Source organism: Caretta caretta, chromosome 2 (assembly GCF_965140235.1).
Source record: "Caretta caretta isolate rCarCar2 chromosome 2, rCarCar1.hap1, whole genome shotgun sequence".
NCBI classification, from domain to species: Eukaryota; Metazoa; Chordata; order Testudines; family Cheloniidae; genus Caretta; species Caretta caretta.
Window position 1 is genome coordinate 159,347,227 of NC_134207.1, and position 19,781 is coordinate 159,367,007.

Genomic DNA, 19,781 nt, shown 5'->3' on the forward strand with positions numbered 1-19,781 from the left:
ACATCCACTTCTCTGAATTATTCACCATTTTCAAAAAGAGCAGAATTGGGTCCTTCTCATGCATAAAATTACACACTCTTATTTTTTGAAGTCTTGCTATTCAAAGCTGTGGTTTGTTCAGAACATTTTATTATATTCACTTCATAGATGTTAATATAACTGCTATTCAACTTTCAGCATTGTTTTGTACATCAATGAATATCCCCCCACGACTCTCCTCCACTTTTATATATCAAGGTGAGTTTGGTTTAAAATGTCTTTTTCCTTGGACTATAATGGTAACTTGATTCTATTAGCTCTCTTTTTAAAAGAAGAGTCTATGGTTAAAATAATTGTTTGCAACTCCACTGCTGTATTACTTATATGACCATTATTATATTAATAATGTGTACTAGCAATATTATGGTTTGACACAGAAAAGAATTATTTCTTTATTTTAAAAGACAGTAGCATAACAATTAGAAAAACTATCCTTCAGAGCACAGATCCCACCCCAAAAACAACCAAACCACAATAGTTCCTCCCCTCAGCCAATCCTAAAACCCTAACTACACCTACCTTTCTGTTGTTTGGGGAGTTCTTTACTCCAGGACCAACAGTTACCAACTGAAATAGGGCCCAGTTCTTGTCCTAGCAAAGTGAATTACAGAACTCTTCTTGACTTCAAAGGGCACAGCATTAGGCCCATAGAAACTATGTTCAAAGCATAACTTCATCAATGTAGAATGCCAACCCCACCTAAAAACCAATTTTAAAAAAGCCAAACAATTGTAGTCCTGCTCACCAAACACTCACTCTTGGACAACACTGAACATACGATAAAAAACTAAACAAAAGTAAAATGTATTATTATTAGCGTCTTATTAGAAATTTGTAAGCAGGGACAGGTTTCAGAGTAACAGCCGTGTTAGTCTGTATTCGCAAAAAGAAAAGGAGTACTTGTGGCACCTTAGAGACTAACCAATTTATTTGAGCATGAGCTTTCGTGAGCTATAGTTCACTTCATCAGATGAAGTGAGCTGTAGCTCACGAAAGCTCATGCTCAAATAAATTGGTTAGTCTCTAAGGTGCCACAAGTACTCCTTTTCTTTAAGCAGGGACAAACTATCATAACCTACCTCTGGCTCTATTTATCTTTGACACTTATGAGTTATGAAAAGTTGTATCTAAATCATGAAATACTGCCATAACAGATTACATGATGTAATGTATTCCCTCGTGTGATGGTGTATGCACCACATGATGGCCTGGCAACCAAGGAGTTAATGCAGCAACAACCTGTCATCGCTGACTGGCAGCCTCACTGCAGCTGGGAGAATAAAAGAGCTGAGAAGCAGAGGGGTGGGGCAGCTGCCAGAGAAGCAATCAGGCTAGAGAAGAAAAATCCTTTCAGCAAACTGGTGAAAAGCTGCCCAGAGACAACACCCCAGAGAAGGAATGACTGGATCTACAGGCTGGAGAAGCCTTCAGAACCAATGGAGGTAGGAGGGAGCTCAGGTACAGCAGAATGAGTTGTAGAGAACTGATTCTGCCTGCCTGATTTAAGGGCCCTGAGCTGAAACTCAGTGGAGTGGGGGCCAGGATTCCCCTACTGATCCCTTAACAGAGTCCTAAGAAAGAAAGGTGTCTCCAGACCCCCTGAGGATCAGGACTACCGAATCCCGCTAAGTATAAAGGGAAACCCAGACACCTCAGAAGGACTGAAACTAACCCAGAATAGGACTACCATAGAGACTCAGGCAAGAGCAGGTCACTGACTGCCCCACTAGACTGAGCAGATTCTGTGCAATGCCCAAAGGGGGATGCTGACATATTAGCACACCCAGCTCACATCTAGGTACACCAGAATAATGGGTAACAATTCCACTTGAATTACAGCTATAAAACAGATTCCAGTAAAACCTAGTTTTCATATTCCCATAACTTTCTCAAAGACTTGCCATTTGGTTTGAAATGTTCCACATTCGGTTTCCATCTGTGGGAGATATTTTTTAATATTTGAACAAAATCTCTTCAACTGTTTTATAGTTATGGGAGAATGAAAAAGTACATCGTTTCTATTGGTATCAAATTCTAACTATCTTTTTAGACAGTTACAACAAAAAGGCTGAAGATGAACTTTAAAACTTGGATTAGACACAATGTTCACTGAAGACTAGTGCTTTACTTGACTTGAGGTATAAAAATGTAAAACAATTGTAAGTTAAAAAATACACTTAGTATGCTTAGTGGACAGACTAAGATTTTAGTAGCACTCAGAGTCTTTGCCTTTTGTACAGCCTCATGGTACAGTCTATCTGCCAAGCTGTGGGTTCAGGGTCTGCTTCTTCCGACCCGCTCCTGGGGCAGTTTGCATGAGGAAGAGATTAAGTAACTCATGAAGACAAAGAAAAAATCTCTTCCAAAATAATGACTTAAAACCAATGACATGGGAAAACCATGAGTTCAAAAAATAAAACCCTGTATCTTGCAATGTTACCTATCTTCCCAGGCTTCCATATGGTCATCATGATACCAAAATATATAATTATTTCCCCAAACTATTGTGTGTACACATATATATGTTCATCAGTCTCTCCTCCTCTTCCATTCTGAAGTAATGTGTGTGTGTTATTGAGGGAAGGATAGATTGAAGAAGTGTATTTTTCCTTTCGCTCTTGAAGGTCAGAATTATCCTGATTTCTTTTGGGAGGGAATTCCAAATTTGCTCTCCACTTGCTGAGAGAGCTCCACTCCCTGCACCCATAAGATTCACTGTTGACATTGACTGTTCTGTGGATCACTGCTGTCATGGAGATCATTTGGGGGGAGATGTTACCTTTAGTAACCTGTGCCAGTTTCAAGCAGGGCTTTACGATAAGGACCAAGTGGTGCCAGAAGCTGAAGGGACTCACTAAATCGTCCATTTCATAGTGATTTGATGGAGTTACCTGCAAGGACTGCTTAGAGTTTTGAGGGCGATAACCTTCTAGAGTTGAGGGGAAGGGACATTCTGGTTACTCTTCTTGCTTGGAAACAGAAAAGGTTGAGTGTATCCTGTGTAGATCCTGAGATTCTCTGCAAGAAACTGAAGAGGGAATATGTGGAGAGGAGGACTTGGACCATTGAATCAGAGGTCTTGTCAACATGGAAGCTGGAATATCACAGGACAATGAGTCTTGGAAACTTCATTGCCATGCCAGAGAACATCCCCATCAGCTTCAAGGGGAAACTTACTTTTTGGTGGTCTGGACATAAGCAGATTGTCTGTGTTGCATGGTATCTGGATTTATAGTAGCTCGATGTTCTCAATGTTTTTATCTCTAGGTAGCCTCACTTGCATTCAAGCCTGGACTGGAATAGGATGACTATTTCCCTTCAGATTTGCCTTGTATGTATCTATGTCTGCAGTAACGAGTAGCTTGCAGGAATTAAGTGACCTAGCACTGGGCCTGCAGGATCATTAAGCTAGATTTCTGTGAAACAGACAAAGCCAGTGGCTTCTTCTGTAATGAGGTTGTGGATGATGACGTGCTTCTTGACCACTGCGTTGATCAGCAGGAGCTGGAGGCCCTAGTGTTTGTATTTGCTTATGCAAAGAGGCTGTTTTAAGATTAGATTTCATTTTCTGCAATTGTCCAGATTATTGGCTTCTTAGGGGGTGGTTTGTATGTCCTGTAGGTTTTTCTTCTAGATAAGAATTGAACTGGAACTTCTAGGATCTCACTGCAGTTTTTTTCTTCATTCTATAACTTCAAATTCTAAATTTACCTTTAAAGGAATAAATTTTCTGGCTTTTTCTCTTGTGAACGTACAGGCACCACAGTATAAACATATGTTATTTCCTGTTGCCATATCAGTTATTCTAATATGTGCTTCCAAATATGTTTGCTCTAGCCATGTAATGACAATTTTGTCAAATCAGTGGCGAAGATTGTTTCTCACCTGAGAGATTTGAAGGCGATCTAGCTTCAGATTATACACATTTCATAAATAATCCATGTCATTTTTGTATTAATTCTCCTGATAGACAAATCTAATAAACTTTAATGGTCCTCATCGTAGTATTAAATTGGTCTCAGTCCTCAGTGATGCTGAGTTCATAACCTGTTTTCTCATTAGATTGGGACAGATTTCTGGCTCCTCTGTCTCATCTGTTATTAGAAAAATCTCTTCCTCATGTACAACAGAGATGAAGCTTGATTAAAATTTAGCTTTAAAATGCACCTAAGCAATCCCCCAGTAAATATTAAACTATCAAAATATGTCTGTGCATACTGTATTAAGGTTAATAAAAATATTTGTAAAATAAGTGTGGGCAGGTTAACAATTTCATTTTTCCAAAAGACTCCAGGTTTAATGGCATATACATTTTTAGATCTAATTATGGTTTTAGTTGTAATTTTTTTCTAGCCTACCAAAACCATCATTTTAAGTATCCCAATTATTTGTAATAGCTATTATAGTCCTTAAGTACCTTTCCTTCATAAGTACATAGCATGTTCAATCTTTCTACTTCTTTATTCAGTTAATTTAATTGAGTGGCAGTCTCATATAATCTAGCGTCAAAAGTGCTATCTTACTTTATTATATTTGGCCCCACTGATAAAATGAAGTCATTTTCTTTACTCTGTATTTGACACCAGACCAATTATTGTATTTTAAACTGCAAGGAGAACTGGTGATAGTTGTACAATTTAACATCCTTTTGTTATATCATCACCTAAAAAAGACCTCTATTGTACAAAATTTCTCTCCCTAATTCAGTACAAGTACTCTAAAACTCTTTAGTCCACCTCATCAAACAATGAGATGGTTGGAAACATTGTAATGTTAACTACTGTACAAAATGAAGGAGGAGATCACATCCGTTTTAAAGTGAATGGAAAAGAAGTATTAAAGATTCATGAAATGCAAGCTCCTTCTCCACCTTTCTAGTTTACTGGTTTACTGAAGACAGCCAGTTAGCATACATAGCTTCTCCTCACTCTGACAAATGTTTTGATAGCAAGATAACCTGGTCTTCTCTCTCAATAAATACACTGGCACTTCAGTGGTGATTGAAAATGCTGTAATAACTGCCTTGCATTGGATTCAGTGTACACTGCTTTATACTTTCCAGCTTGAAGGTCACTAAATGAAAAATAATTCACTCTCTTTAAAAGTCAAACTCCCAAATTAGTTTCAAAATTACCCTTAAAGTAGCTATGTATCGAAATTCAAGAAGCCAACACGTTCTTTACAAGCACGCAAGGAGTCCTCTCCCCACACTACAGCTGCATAACACATAATCAACAGTGAGAATTACATGCAGGCCTGGAGGGAAAAATGGACCCCTAGAAATGGATTTCACAGCAATTACAGTATTGCAAGCAATTAAGCAAACGGACAGTAAAATTTACTCAACACAATGGGCATGGTTGCCAGTTTTGGTTGAATGTATTCCTGGAGATGTCACCAGATGACATAATCTTTAATTAAAGATTAGTTTTTAATTCCTGGAGACTCCAGGCCAATTGTGGAGTGTTGGCAATCATAACAATGGGTGAAATCCTGGGCCCATTGAAGCTGATTATAGTTTTACCATTGACTTGAACTGGGGCAGGATTTTATTCAAGAGGCATTAAGTTTTCCAGCCTTGGAGCCTGCTCTAAAGTCCACTGGAGCCCGTTGAAAGATCCCTATTGAATTCAATGGACTCTGGATCTATAGAGCACATTCCTATAAGTGCTTCCTGTGCAGAGCTCTTGTTGAAGCCAAGGGGAGTTGGGCAAGTGGAGAGTTTGTAGCCTCTGGCCTTTAATAGAATCATACAAATGTAAGGCAGGAAGGGACTCTGAGAAGTCATCAGAAACAGTGCCCTGCACCGAGGCTGGACCAAGTAAACCTAGACCATCCCTGACAGGTGTTTGTCCAATCTGTTCTTAAAAGCTTCCAGTGATGGGGATTCCACAGCCTGCTTTGGAAGCCTATTCCAGATCTTAACTACCCTTATAGTTGGAAAGATTTTCTTAATATCTAATCTAAATCGCCTTTGCTCCAGATTAAGCCCATTACTATTTGCCCTACTTTCAGAGGACATGGAGAACGATTGATCATCCTCCTCTTTATATCTTATTAATATATTTGAAGAATTATCAGGTCTCTCCTCTGTCTTCTTTTCTCAAGGCCAAACATGCCCAGTTGTTTTTAACCTTCCTAATAGGTCAGGTTTCTAACCTTTTAGTTGCTTTCCTCTGGACTCTCTCCAATTTGTCCACTTCTTTCCTAAAGTGTGTCCTCCAGAATTGGACATAGTACTCCATCTGAGGCATCACCAGTGCAGAGTAGAGCGGGACAATCACCTCCCATGTCTTACATACAACACTCCTGTTAATATACCCCAGAATGATAATAGCCTTTTATGTAACTGCATCACATTACTGAGTCATTCAATTTTTGATCCATGATAACCCCCAGATTCTTTTCAGCAGTAGTGCCTCCTAGCCAGTTACTCCTCATTTTGTGCCTGTGGCATTTGATTTTTCCTTCCTAAGTGAAATATTTTGCACTTTTCTTTATTGAATTTCATCTTGTTGATTTCAGACCAATTCTCCAATTTGCCAAGGGTGTTTTGAATTCTTAATCCTGTTCTCCAGTGTGCTTGCAACCCCGCCCAGCTTGGTGTCATCCACAAATTTTATATCCGTACTCTCTACTCCATTATCCAAGTTATTAATGAAAATATTGAGTAGTATCAGACCCAGGAATGATGTCTGCAGGACCTGACCAGATACATCCTCCCAATTTGATAACGAACCATTAACTCCTCTTTGAGTATGATCTTTCAATCAGTTGTGTACCCACTGTGACTTAACAGCATCCCAATGCAAGAAGGCCAAGGGTCACTGGTATCTGGATGAAGTGGGTATTCACCCATGACAGCTTATGCTCCAATACGTCTGTTAGTCTATAAGGTGCCACAGGACTCTTTGCCGCTTTTACAGATCCAGACTAACATGGTACCCCTCTGATACCTGGATTCTGGTAGTGAGTTTCAACTGGCCTGACCAGTTTTGGGTACCCCAACTCACTAACATCCTAACCTGTATCTAAAAGGTACTGTGTATGATATCACTAGAAAGCTAACATACAGATCATTAATACTGTTGTGCAGTGTATGTAGAGGACAAATTCAAAACTACAACATATTGGGAATTATGTTCTTAAAGTGTGGCTGCCATGCAGGGCTGAAGTTATTACACCCTAGACAAAGGAATGTGGTTCTGCTACCTGGAAGGTACTTCCATGGTACATGAAGAGACAATGAGCATACATTTACATAAAAGGAAAACAAAACCATCAAGCTAACAAGGGGGGGATATTGCAGGGCCAGATCAATTTGCATTTTAATAAGTACCAGTGGGAGAAGAACCCAGCATAAATCTTCCTTCACCAGGAGACTCCATGTCGCCTCCTCGCAGCTTGAATAAACTTTACCTTGGGGGGTAACATTCAAATCAATCCATTCCAAAGGTTCACTGGACTATTAAAGAGGGGCAAATAATCCCAAATTATCTTTCACTGCAGAAGGGAAAGGAACCAAGCGCTTTGGACTTCATGGGAGATCCTGACACAAGGGGAGGTCAGCCATCTTGCTGGAAGGTACTTTGAAAAAAAGGCTGTAGTTTGCTGTGTGAAATCTTAGCCACTAGAAAGGGTTTTCACTATTATTTGATTGTAAGCATTTCTAACTCTATCCTTCATACCTGAGCTCACATAAAATCCTACCTCCTTTTGTTAATAAACTTGTTTTACTTTTAAAAAAATCAACCCAGTGCTGTGTTTGAATTAAAATGTTAGTTAACTTCACTTAGTGTTAAACTGTGCAGTTTGTCTCTTTAGAGGGATAAACAAACCTTAGTATTGTTCTGAATAGTCCAAGAGAGGGTTGGACATTCCAGAGCACATGGTTTGGGGGAAAATTTGGAACTGGGGAAGTTGGGTTATCTTGCCAGGTGTAACTAAGGCTGGTGGAGGCCAGAGTGTCTATATGGAGTAATAAGCATGCTGCTGGAGTCAGCACTGCTGGTCGACAGCCACTCAGTGCATGCTGGCTGGGAGGATCCAGACATAGGAGTTACAGCAGTAAAGCATTTTAAGGCACCCTGGGTTACTGGGCAGGTGATGACACAACCCCTCACTGGTCTGGATTACACCCTAGAATGTGACACCCATTTTATAGTAATTTCATCTAGACCACATTTCTCTAGTTTACTTATGAGAATGTCATGTGGGACTGCATCAAAAGCCTTACTAAAATAAAGATAGCACGTCTGCTGCTTCCCCCTCTACTGCTTCCCATCATGAACTACATCAGTAACCCTGTCAAAGAAGGAAATTAGGGTGGTTTGGCATTATTTGTTTTTGACAAATCCATGCTGGCTATACCTTTTAACTGTATTACCCTCTCACAAACTGTTCAATATTTGTTCAAGTATCTTTCCAGGTATCAAAGTTAGGCGGACTGGGTCCTTGTCATTCCCCTTTTTAAAAGGTAGGTACTATGTTTGTCCTTCTCCAGTTTTTTGGAACTTCACCATCCTCTATCAGTTCTCAAAGATAACTGCTCATGGTTCCAAGATTGCTTTGGCTAATTCTTTAAGTACCGTACAATGAATTTCATCAGGCTCTACTAACTTAAATATACCTAACATCTAAATATTCTTTAATCTTTAATTCTTTAATATTTCCCTATTTTGGCTTGCTATCTTTCTGTGTTGTTAATACAGTATTAATGGTGTTGAGTATCTGGTCACCATTAATCTTTTCACAGAAAACTGAAGCAAAACAGTCATTAAAGACCTCAGAATTTTTGATGTCATCTATTATTAGCTCTTTTTCCCCCACTAAATAAAGGATCTACATGGCCCTTCATCTTTCTCTTGCTCCTATGTATCTAAAGAACCTATTATGACCTTTTATGTCCTTTGTTAGGTGTAACTCATTTTGTATCTTAGCCTTTCTGATTTTGCTCCTTCATGCTTGTGCTATTCTTTTGTACTCCTTAGCAATTCGTTCATGTTTCCAAGGAGAGACTGGTTTAAATGTCACTCTCAATATACAGATGATTCCCTCTTAGACCTTAGTAGCACTTTATGGAGGATGGAAATTCTATTTCGCAAAAGATTAAGATTTTGAAATTTTGCTTTGTTTCAAATTGGAATGAAACCGAAAATTTCAAAATTCTCTAGGAGGGAAAATTCTGGAAAAAAATAAATTTCAGGTTGATTGAGCCTTTTTTCCAATTTTGACTCCCTGGCACCAGTTTTGTATTACATTATAGTATGTAATACAAAAAAATTGAAACACAATTGTTTCAAAACAAAAATTGAAACCTTTCATTACAAAAAATGTTGTGATGGGACATTTTGACAGTCTGAATTTCCCCCCTCCTTCCCTCAGTTTTCTTCCAAAACAAAATTCTGGGAAGAGCAACCCAATTTTGCTCAGCATTTAGATTTCAACAGAACGGTATTCTCCAGTGGAAAATAGTTCTGTCAAAGTTTCTCTGACCAATCTAGAACTTCAGCTTTTACGCAGGAGTAACTGGGCAGCTGCACAGCAGCCATCTAATCATTGTAGGATTGGGCTCCCTTGTGTTCTCAGAACTACTCATGACTCTTCACCTATATGTGCAGCCATCTACACCTGCACCACACTGATCAAGATCAGTCTATTTTCTAGAGATTTTCTCAATCTGAGTTTGAATATATCATGAAATGTGATGACCACAGCATCCCCTAGAAGCTATTTCACAGTCTAACAGATCCCACTTTCAGGAAAATTTTCTTGATATTCATCTTAAATTCTCTTCCTTAATTCACCCCATTACAATGACCGCCATGCCAATCCTCTTCCCTCAGTACAAGCCACAATGTAGTTCGGTGTTTGCATCCCTCAGATATTTGTAGACATTTATATTGTCCACCTATAATTGTCACTTATCCAAAATATACATTTAATTATATTAATTTTAATCTCAAACCAATCCTTCCAGTCCTCCGGTGATTTTGTCACTCTTCCATGATTTTCCTCTAATTTGCCTACATCTTTCAGGTATGGAAGTCCTAGATGTACAGAGGGTATTCCAGATGTGATCCATGATATCATGCCTTTGCATAATAAGCACAACATTGCATTAGCCTCTTTAGATGCATACTGTATTCTAAACAAGTATTGAGGGTCTGATTTGCAACTATATTACTCCTGTTCTACACATGAGTAACTGAATTTGATGGCATTACACTGGTGTAAAACTGGAGTAACAGTGGTGAATTGGGCTCCTCATTTACAGTCTATTGTCACCCTCACAACTTCTATTCACATTATTACCCTCCTTTCACCCTCCTCTTGAATATATACCTGGACCAAAAACTCTTCCCTCAGATACTTATAGTCACTGATTTAACAGGGATTGGTGCATATGTATCTGTAGGTGGAATTTAAACCGTTTTGGATTATTTTCCCACAGATGTAATGAAGTAATATCTCAGCATAATATTTCTGCATGCAGAACCTCATTTTTCTCTGTATCAAGTGGAAAAAATATTCTTCCTGCACTTAAGGCCTGATCCAAAGCCCACTGACGTCAATGGGAGTCTTTCCATTAACGTCAATGGGTTTTGGATCACATCCTAAAATAGTCCTATAATAATGTTGCTGTGAGCTGTTAAATATCTGCTGCATTTGGTCCTTGAGGAAGCTGCATTTCAGTGATGGGATGAAATGATTCCTGTACATAATTTATGAATCAGATTGTTAATTTTTTTTTAAATATCTGGGAACTTTTTTAAAAAGGGTATAAAATGTAAGTTAATTATTATTGTCATATAATTTAATGCCATCATATGGCAGAATAACAGAGAAGAGATTTTTAAACCTTTAACGATAACTAATATTTGTGCTACAGACAATGAGCTGTGCAGTTCATAGGATGCAGATTAATTCTATTCATAGCCTCAACATGCACTTTTCGAACCATATATTTCCAAGTGTTTCTACTGCCAACATTAAACATTATAAAAACAGACTGTATAGAGCTATGAATGCCCTGTGAGTACAGGAGTACACCTCACAAACTAACACCTATTCCACACTTCACAACAGGAAAACAAACTTTAACCCTTACCAGGCTGAAAATGAATAAATGAGTCCCCGTGTTCTGGAGTGGGGCACTATAGATGACAGAGAAGTTTTTTCCATGCAACAGATTCACTGTGTATGTCTACACTGCAGGTAGGAATGAGCCTCCCAGCCTGGGTAGATAGACTCATGCTAGTGGGGCTCAAGCTAGCCTGTGCTAAAAGACAGTGAGGACATTGAGGCTCTGTTAGAGACTCAGACTACCCACCCAAACTCAAACCCATCTGACCCTCAAGGCTTGAACTCACAGAAAACATTGAAACCTACTGTATCTATACCATACCTGAAAGCAATTCCTGTTAGGAAAAAACAAAGCATTTTCCTCAAACAACCCTCCTGCTTCTTAATGAAGTAGTAATGCATGGTTTTTTTCCTCACAGAATTAGCTGCAACTAAAAAGTGACAAGAGAGAGAGTCCAGAGCGGAGAACAGAAGGTTTAAACCCCCTAAAAATACCCATTTAAATGAACTGATTGCATACTATGTTATTAATAAAAATACATTGAGTAAGGACTTTTATGAAAGCTTGTAATATTTTAAACTTATTCATTATGAGATATGTATATAGGCTATGGGGTGTGAATTAATGCATTTCTATATAGAAAACTGTGCTCATAAACTGTGGTGCAACTTCAGCTCCATCTCACAGGAGGGCGGTGAGCAGTCAAGGGCACCTCCCCAGCCAGTTGTTAACATGAAACTGGCTTCAACTTGTCCAGATCAGGAAAAGACAATAGTGGACAATTAGAATGAATGGAAAGACATTGAGACAACAGGCTCCCAGAATTTCAGGTAAAGCTTTCCAAGTCTCCTGGCATGGACCAAGGTTCAGTCACTGCCTGCCCTGTAACTTGGGGGGGGGAGGGGGGGGCTTTGTGCTGTGCAGCTGAGACTCAGTTCCCTCACACAAGTAGCCAGCCCACAAGCACACGGTCTCACCCTGGCTCTCACCCTGTTACACTTTGCAGGGTGACACCAACAGCCCTTCCAGTCCCGGGTTTCCTCAAATCATCCTCCCTGAGTTCTTAATTATGAGACACTTGGACCATTTCCCTCTGGTTCGTGAACCCTGAAGATGGGACACCAGCCTCCCCAACCCCGCAGTTATCAGCTTACTTTGCCACATACACTCCACACAGTTTGCACACCAGATACCTGCTTGGGATAAAAATTAACAAAGTTTATTTAATAGAAAAACCACTGAGACAAAGATGAAATCGTAAGGGAAAGCAAACATACACAAGTTACACAGAAAAACAAACAGATGCAATCTAAGATTTTTCACTTTCATATTACATAAAATCCCCTTTTTAATGTGCTAGCTATTGCCTTAAACCAGCATACCCCCTAGCTATGAGTGGTTCAACATTCACTGACAGCCTCCCACTTCAAGACTGAACTCCAAAGTTCTGTTCAAATCTCTTCCATTTTAAAAGGGGTTTGTTAAGGAGTATTTTTCTTCAGTCACTACAGATATTCAAAGCAGGGAAAACTACCTCCTGACTTGATGGTTGAGAGCTGGGATGTTCTTTTCAATTTTGAGTTGTCTCAATGTCTATTAACCCTCACAGTTCACCTTTGTCTTTTCTTGGGCTGGACAATGGAGAGTCTACTTGAAGCCAGTTTGACGTTACCAGCTCGTTTGGGAGCTGCCCTTCCCTGCTTGACTGTTCACTGCCCCACTCCAAGGTGGAGCTGAAGTTGCATCGCAGTTTATGAGTGCAGGTAGCTTAGTGGCTAGGAATGCTATTACATTTCTAGGGGGTCATAAATGCACTAAATGTCTGAAACTTTGCAGAGAAAGAAGTGAATACAAGCCTTGTGGGTGTGTTTGTCAGGAAGGTAGGCAGTCCACAGGCACCCTTCCCCAGGAAAATAATTTGATAGGTAGACGGCACTTTGTGTAGTCTACTGCATTCTGAAGGCAAAATACCCGGCAGGACTACCAATGTGTCCTGTTCAATTCAGACAGTCACACTACTGATGAAGGACACCAAAATCTAACACCAGCGTCCCCTTCTGCAACACTGGCTAGTAACCTATATACAAAGAATGGGGGTTGTCAGCATTCCATTTCCTAGGGGGCATGTGTCCCTTTCCCAACTGGCATGACTTGGCATCTTTATTGACAGTCACTGAAGACAAGTGTCTCGCTAGAGAAGCCAAAAGATTTATGAATGAATACTGAGTTTCCCTTTTAACCTACAAGGTCATTCATTTAGCTTAGGACTGTGGCATGTTGATAGGGGTGGGGCAGTGTGAGGAAGCTTGCTCTGCAGCTTGCTGCCATGTACCTGTTCTGTCAAGAAATGAAGGACTTCTATTTGCAGAGTTGTGAAGCAGCTTGTTATCATAAGTAGTAAAGGATAATTTGTCTTGTAAAGACAATACATGGAACAAGCTTTTAAATCTCAAAAATAGAACCTAACAACAAGGACAGTCTTTATATTTTTGCCTTATAAAAATACACAGAATAGTCTGTTTTTCTTCAAAGTATTTTAAAGTATATTCACTTTGCTTCTGGTCAGAATAAAAATCAGAATCATGGGACTAGGCATTTGAGATTGTTTGAAATATGCAAACACCATGCAATTCTGAATAATTTTCTTGTTAAAAACAATTCTTCAAATATATATTAAGTCATTCTTAAGAAATGGAAATGAAAAAACTGTACTGAAGACACTGGATTGTAATGTAATTTCATTTACGTTTACAAAGTAAATGCTTTTCTCTTTTCTAAGCTTAAATGTTATTAGCTCTGATTACAGACTTAGAGCAATTTTTGCTCTTTTTGTCCCTCAACTGGACTGTTTTTACAAAGAGGTTTAACAACAAAAGTTAATGTTTCCATCATGTGGAGCCTCATCTAACATAATTGTACAGAGTTCAAACGTTTTGAGATAGTTAAAATGTATATAGCATTGCTTAGCAATGCAAACTTGCTTGATCTGCTTGAGAGAAGCCTTAGACACAAGAGTGTTTTTGTTCAATGCTTTTAACAAAAACAAAAAAATCAGACGGATTTAGGTCACAGAAGAAAGCATACTAACAGGCTGTAAAGTTAAAATTCAGCTGCAATAGTAACAACATACTGTAATTAATTATAAACCTTCATGAATACGAACTCAAACCTAGCACAGTTCTTGCAATATTTCTCTTTAAAATGTGCTGCAGTATCCATGGGGAGGTTCAGTGGTGTGATGAAATTCTTATTTTATTGTATTTGCTGCAATTTTTCTTTTTCTATTCTTTACATTAAGATCCTCACAGTAGTAACGTGACTGTTTTTCTTTTCTATTTTCTGACAGTAACAATGATGTTTACTCTACAAATCAGGGGCTGTACAGTGAAAACATTTAACCATCCCATGCTGCATTAGAATACTGTCACCATGGGATTATTTTCTAAAGTGTTCTGCCAAAGAACAATTCACTGCAGCTGTAGCTGGGATATTGCTATTCTACAGTTCTTCTATAAAACATCATTATCCTGCCAGATTCAGAAGTGGTTAGGAAGTTATGAGAGCATATATTTTAGCCTCTGTAGTTTTATGCTACACAGGTGAGGTGGGAATTTTGGGTGAAAGGCAATTCAGGAAGAAGTCTCTACTGGGGTTTTGCAGTTACTCAACATTTTGGACTCATTACTAGAGCTGACTGAACATTGTTCGCTGACATCTCATCCCCCTGCCTCTCCCACCCCCACCTCCTGAAGGAAATACTGAAAACTAACTAAGTGAAAATGTTGCTTTGATCTATTTTGTTGAAAAGTCCCAAGAAAATTTTTGAATTAAGCAAAACATTTGTTTAGTTTGAAAATTTGTCATGGAAAGCTCCTACAGCTTTTTAGTCAGCCACGTGCATTGTTAAAGCACCAGCTCACGTTTGGAACAGATTCATAAACTCTATGGCCAGAAAGGACCCTACCTAGTCTGACCTGCTGCCACATAAAACTGGTCATAGGACTTCCCTGAATGAATTCCTGTTTGAACTAGACTGTATGTTTTAGAGCAGGGGTTCTCGAACTGCGGGTTGGGATCCCTCAGGGGGTCACGCGTTTATTACATGGGGGGTCGCGAGCTGTCAGCTTCCACCTCAAGCCCCACTTTGCCTCCTGCATTTATAATGGTGTTAAATACATTAAAGTGTTTTTAATTTATAAGGGGGGGGTTGCACTCAGAGGCTTGCTATGTGAAAGGGGTCAGCAGTACAAAAGTTTGAGAACCACTGTTTTAGAGCTACCCTGTCCTAGAAGAAATGTTGGGGGGCACACAGGGGGAGCACAGCTATGACTACCCCCCTTAATATGGTTAAGCCACTTCTCTGCAACCAACCTGAATTGGTTTAGCATTGTCACCATATCCATGCTTCTTCCCTGCTCCTCTAGACTGACTAGTATTGCAAAACAGGAGCTTACCTCCTGCCCTCTTCCTCCGCACACACCCATTTAAGGGCCAGCCACTGTCTGGCACATTAGTTGAATATACAATTAAAAGATTACTGGTTACAGAAGAAATTCTGTAGTCCAACCAGTTTGTCCTTTCTTGTAATTAAACGTGCTATTAAAAATAGATCAGACAAGAAACATAGGCTTTATATTTAAATAAACTGAATATTTAGGAAAAAGGCAAGTAAAGAAGGATGAATGATGGATTCCTCCCTTCCCCCCCGAGATACTGTTCATAACTATAAAGATTGAGCCACGCATGAGTGTCATACATGTATCTTTCCTTCGAATAATTGTGAAAAATTATGGAGCAATACTCATTTCTGAGCAAGTCAAATGGCAGATGGATTTTATGTCATATTATGCATCTAGGAAATTAAACTTTCAATAGCCATAGTCAATTTATTAAGTCCTAGATACCCAAAAGTGAAGTCTTTAGGTTGGGGTTACTAATATTACACTATAAGGCTTCAAAGAATCAGGGGTGTTCCTTGATGTGTTAAGATTTTCTTAATCAGATTTGTAGATTAAGAAAGAGTCCAAATAAGAGAGCCATAGTACCAGGGAGACCTAGCCCTGTGTAAAAGGGTTTATGTTTAACATTTGTTCATTTATTTCTGCTGACTGCTAATGTTGCTGGGAGAGCTTGAAACAGAAAACTATTCATTCATTCAGTCAACAATGCTTTAATGTGTCCTTTCTCCCTGAAGGAGGAAAGCGTTGCCTACAGAAGTCATTTTATTGAGAAAACTGTATCTGAACAATTACATGACCAAAGTGGATGAGAAAATTTTGTCTAGAACATCTCTACTAACAGACTCTGACAACAATTATATTCACTCCTTGCATTCAAAACCCTTACAAACAGAACTGCTAACTTTCTGATAGTATTAGATCTCATAGTAGAGACATCCTCCCTACATTTTTGGGGTTGGGGGCAGGGTATAGAAAGGAAAGAAGGAGAGTACCAAAAGATACAGAATACAGTGGTTCTCAAACTTTTGTATTGGTGACCCCTTTCACATAGCAATCCTCTGAGTGTGACCCCCCCCCCTATAAATTAAAAACACTTTTTTATTTATTTAACACCATTATAAATGCTGAAGGCAAAGTGGGGTTTGGGGTGGAGGCTGAAAGCTCGCGACCCCCCATGTAATAACCTTGGGACCCCCGAGGGGTCCCAACCCTCAGTTTGAGAACCCATGGAACAACCTTATCTGTAAATATTTATAAGTAGACAACATTGCATTTGTCAGGAGAGTGAATGCTGACTAACGAAGGTTTATTGTTGGCTAGCCAAATACACACATTTAGTGAGTCAGGTCCTATATCATTAAATTGTTCTAGCCCCTCATTCATCTGAAATAATATTTTTTCTAGATGGGTAAATCACTCAACCCAACATATCATTCCATAATACTAAGACTGATCATAAGTCTCCATTTTGGGGAAAGCATGACCATGAATTTTACCCTAGGTATGAACTTTTATTATGTGCTCACCATACCTGCTAACAAGTTAAGATCTCCTAAAGCAAAAATTCTTGGCTCTTTATATACTCCCTTAAAGATTATATTTATTTGGGCCTGATTTTTCATTCTTACTTCAGTTCTAAACTGGTGAGATTCCAGTGAAGTTTTACCAGCATAGCACTAGAGTAAAATGACAGAGAATCCGATCCTATATTTTCAAAGGAGGCACCTGATCATTAATGTTATAAACTTGAACTAGCATAATGTCTTCCAGCAACCACATCTCTAGCCTTTCTTAAGCAGGCAGTTAAATCTAAAACCTCAGCACAGTAATCTTGTACATTTGTGCTCTTCTCAATCAAATGTAAGAAATTATTCAGGGCAAAATGGTTTTCTGATGTAATGTACACTGTAGTATTAGTAACACTACTTAGAAGAAAGCATAAATATGAAGAATGAACAAATATAATCATATTCCCCCCTTTGAATTTAAAGCTGAAGGTGATTCAGCAAAGAATAATCCATATAGAGGGGTCAAGTATATATGAAGAAAGTCAATATGGCTACTGATAAGAGCTGGAACTGTGGTGTGGAGAATGGAATGCAATCCACAAGATGCAGAATTGCCAAATGGTTAATTCACTCTGGGAAGTAAAAATTGGGAAGCTTGCTTTTGTTCAAGTTACACAATTGTCTGGGTTTGAAAGTTAAGAGTGACCTACCACACAAAAAGTTATGTGAATCAATGCATAATTTCCTAAACCATCTGGGCCAAAATATTATCACCAATTCTGAACACAGGCTTATCCCATAACTCCAGTGTATAATGAACAAGTGAGCTGTCTGAATTACATTTTTACACTGTTAGCCATGTGAGAGATTGAAGAGGTTTGCTGTGTTAAACCTGACAGCTAACTAACAGTTGATTAGACAGCTTCTATATTCATTCCGTTAAACTTAACCAACCGTCTGCTCAGTTTGCTTTGAAATTATTCGATCTGGTTAAAAGTAATGTAAACTTGGTAAACTTGAAAGTCAAAAGTTTTAAACCACCTTTTTCACCTGAATGCGACATATTCCGGTGAGTGAGTCTCTTCTCCTAATCTAACACAAGCTACAGGAAATCAGGTATATTTAATGTATAGAATATTAATTGACATTTGCAGTGGTACCTGCTTATAGTGAGGTCAGGCATAATAAAGCTGTGCAGTAGACTGTTTCATGTAATATGAATAATGAGTCATATTACGTCTGGTTAGTCATGAGATTTCACTTTTAGTGAACTGATTTGTGGAAAAACATACTTCACTATTTTAGACTTTCACTGCATTTCTAAATATCAATATATTAGAGATGGGTAGATGTGGGTTTCAGATTAGAACCCTTAGATCCAAATCCACCACTGTTTTTTTTTTATTCTTGATCAGATCCAAAACCAAAGAGGAATATTTACTGACATGGGTGTGGACAGAATCAAAAAAAGCTTGAAATAGAAATCTCAGAAGAACAGCTGACCTCACAAAATTTCCAGAATTCAAGATGTGAGATCAGCCAGAAGTTTGAGATTTTTGCAGTACTGTTGATTCCAAACCTGAATCTTGGCCCTGATTCAGCCTTGAACCTGAATCGTGGCCTAAACTTAATCTGGATCTAAACACCACTTAATTGGCACATTACTATATCTGACATGGGCATGCCATCTATATTACCCAGGAAGCTATTCAGAGAAAAATTAGCAGTGTACTCAACATGCCATTACATAACAAGTATTAAAAGAAAAAAAAAAGCCCTATAACAATATTCTGTATAAGACTAAAGGGCACTGCCAAAAAAGTACTGTGGATTTCTTTTCTGCTTCTTGGCTACGTGGAAATCGTTAGGGAGAATAGGGATTTCCCCAGTCAGAATTCTACTATTATAATCAGAGCTATTTTAATCTCTTTATAGGATTGGGGGAGAGGACTGGAGGACCATTTTATGGGTAAGGAAATTTCAGCAACAGTCTTGGAGGACCAACTGAATCAAAGGGACTGTGAAGAGCTCATATTTTCCTCACATACATGGTTAGGGAAAGGGTTTATGGTGGACTGGAATATCTGGTCCTCTTATTCTGCCTTGATTGCAGCACTAGATACTTCTACTCAAAAAGTGATAACTGAAAAGGGGAAAGGGCCAGGAGAGTCAAAAGAGTCTGCAGATTCGGTCTTTGAGGCCACTCACACAGAAATCTGATGGGTTTTCAAGTTGTCCCCTAAGGGGAAACTCTATGGAGGGGAACAGTGGTAACAAAGATTGTTCCCAAAGGGCTGCATCTCCCCTTCAATGGACAGTGCATTGCAGGAACAGGGAGATCAATGGTGTAATGGTTAAAAAAAAAAAAAGAAGAAGTAGGTAAACTAACCTAAATTAAATGCCATATTCCCCATATGAGAAGTGGGTAAACTTTGTTTACCCTCAACTACACTATTGAGTGAGTTTTACCATGTATCATCTTTGTAGAATCAAGCCCTACAGGCCAGGTTTTCAAAAGAGCTCAGCTCCCTTAGGTAGCAAAATAAGTGGCCACATTTTCAAGTTGGGTACTGACTTCTTTTGCAAATCTGGCCATAGGTGTAATAACAGGAGTTGCTGTTTGAAAATCTGGCCTTTATTTATGTGCCTCAGTGGGTACTCAGCTCTTTTGAAAACCCGCCCCCAGGT

General features: G+C 38.9%; 1 protein-coding gene and 1 long non-coding RNA gene across 21 annotated transcripts in view; one reads left to right on the forward strand and one right to left on the reverse strand.

Annotated features, from left to right (window-relative positions):
- The window catches only part of LOC125631898 (poly(rC)-binding protein 3-like), a 724,175-nt gene that overhangs the window by 674,855 nt on the left and 29,539 nt on the right, over positions 1-19,781 (reverse strand). The gene's annotated exons all lie outside the window — the stretch shown is intronic.
- Positions 1,357-11,632, forward strand: LOC125631900 (uncharacterized). The gene is made up of 4 exons (XR_007355100.2): positions 1,357-1,481; positions 7,549-7,623; positions 8,457-8,515; positions 11,544-11,632. It is a non-coding gene; the product is annotated as an uncharacterized LOC125631900 (long non-coding RNA).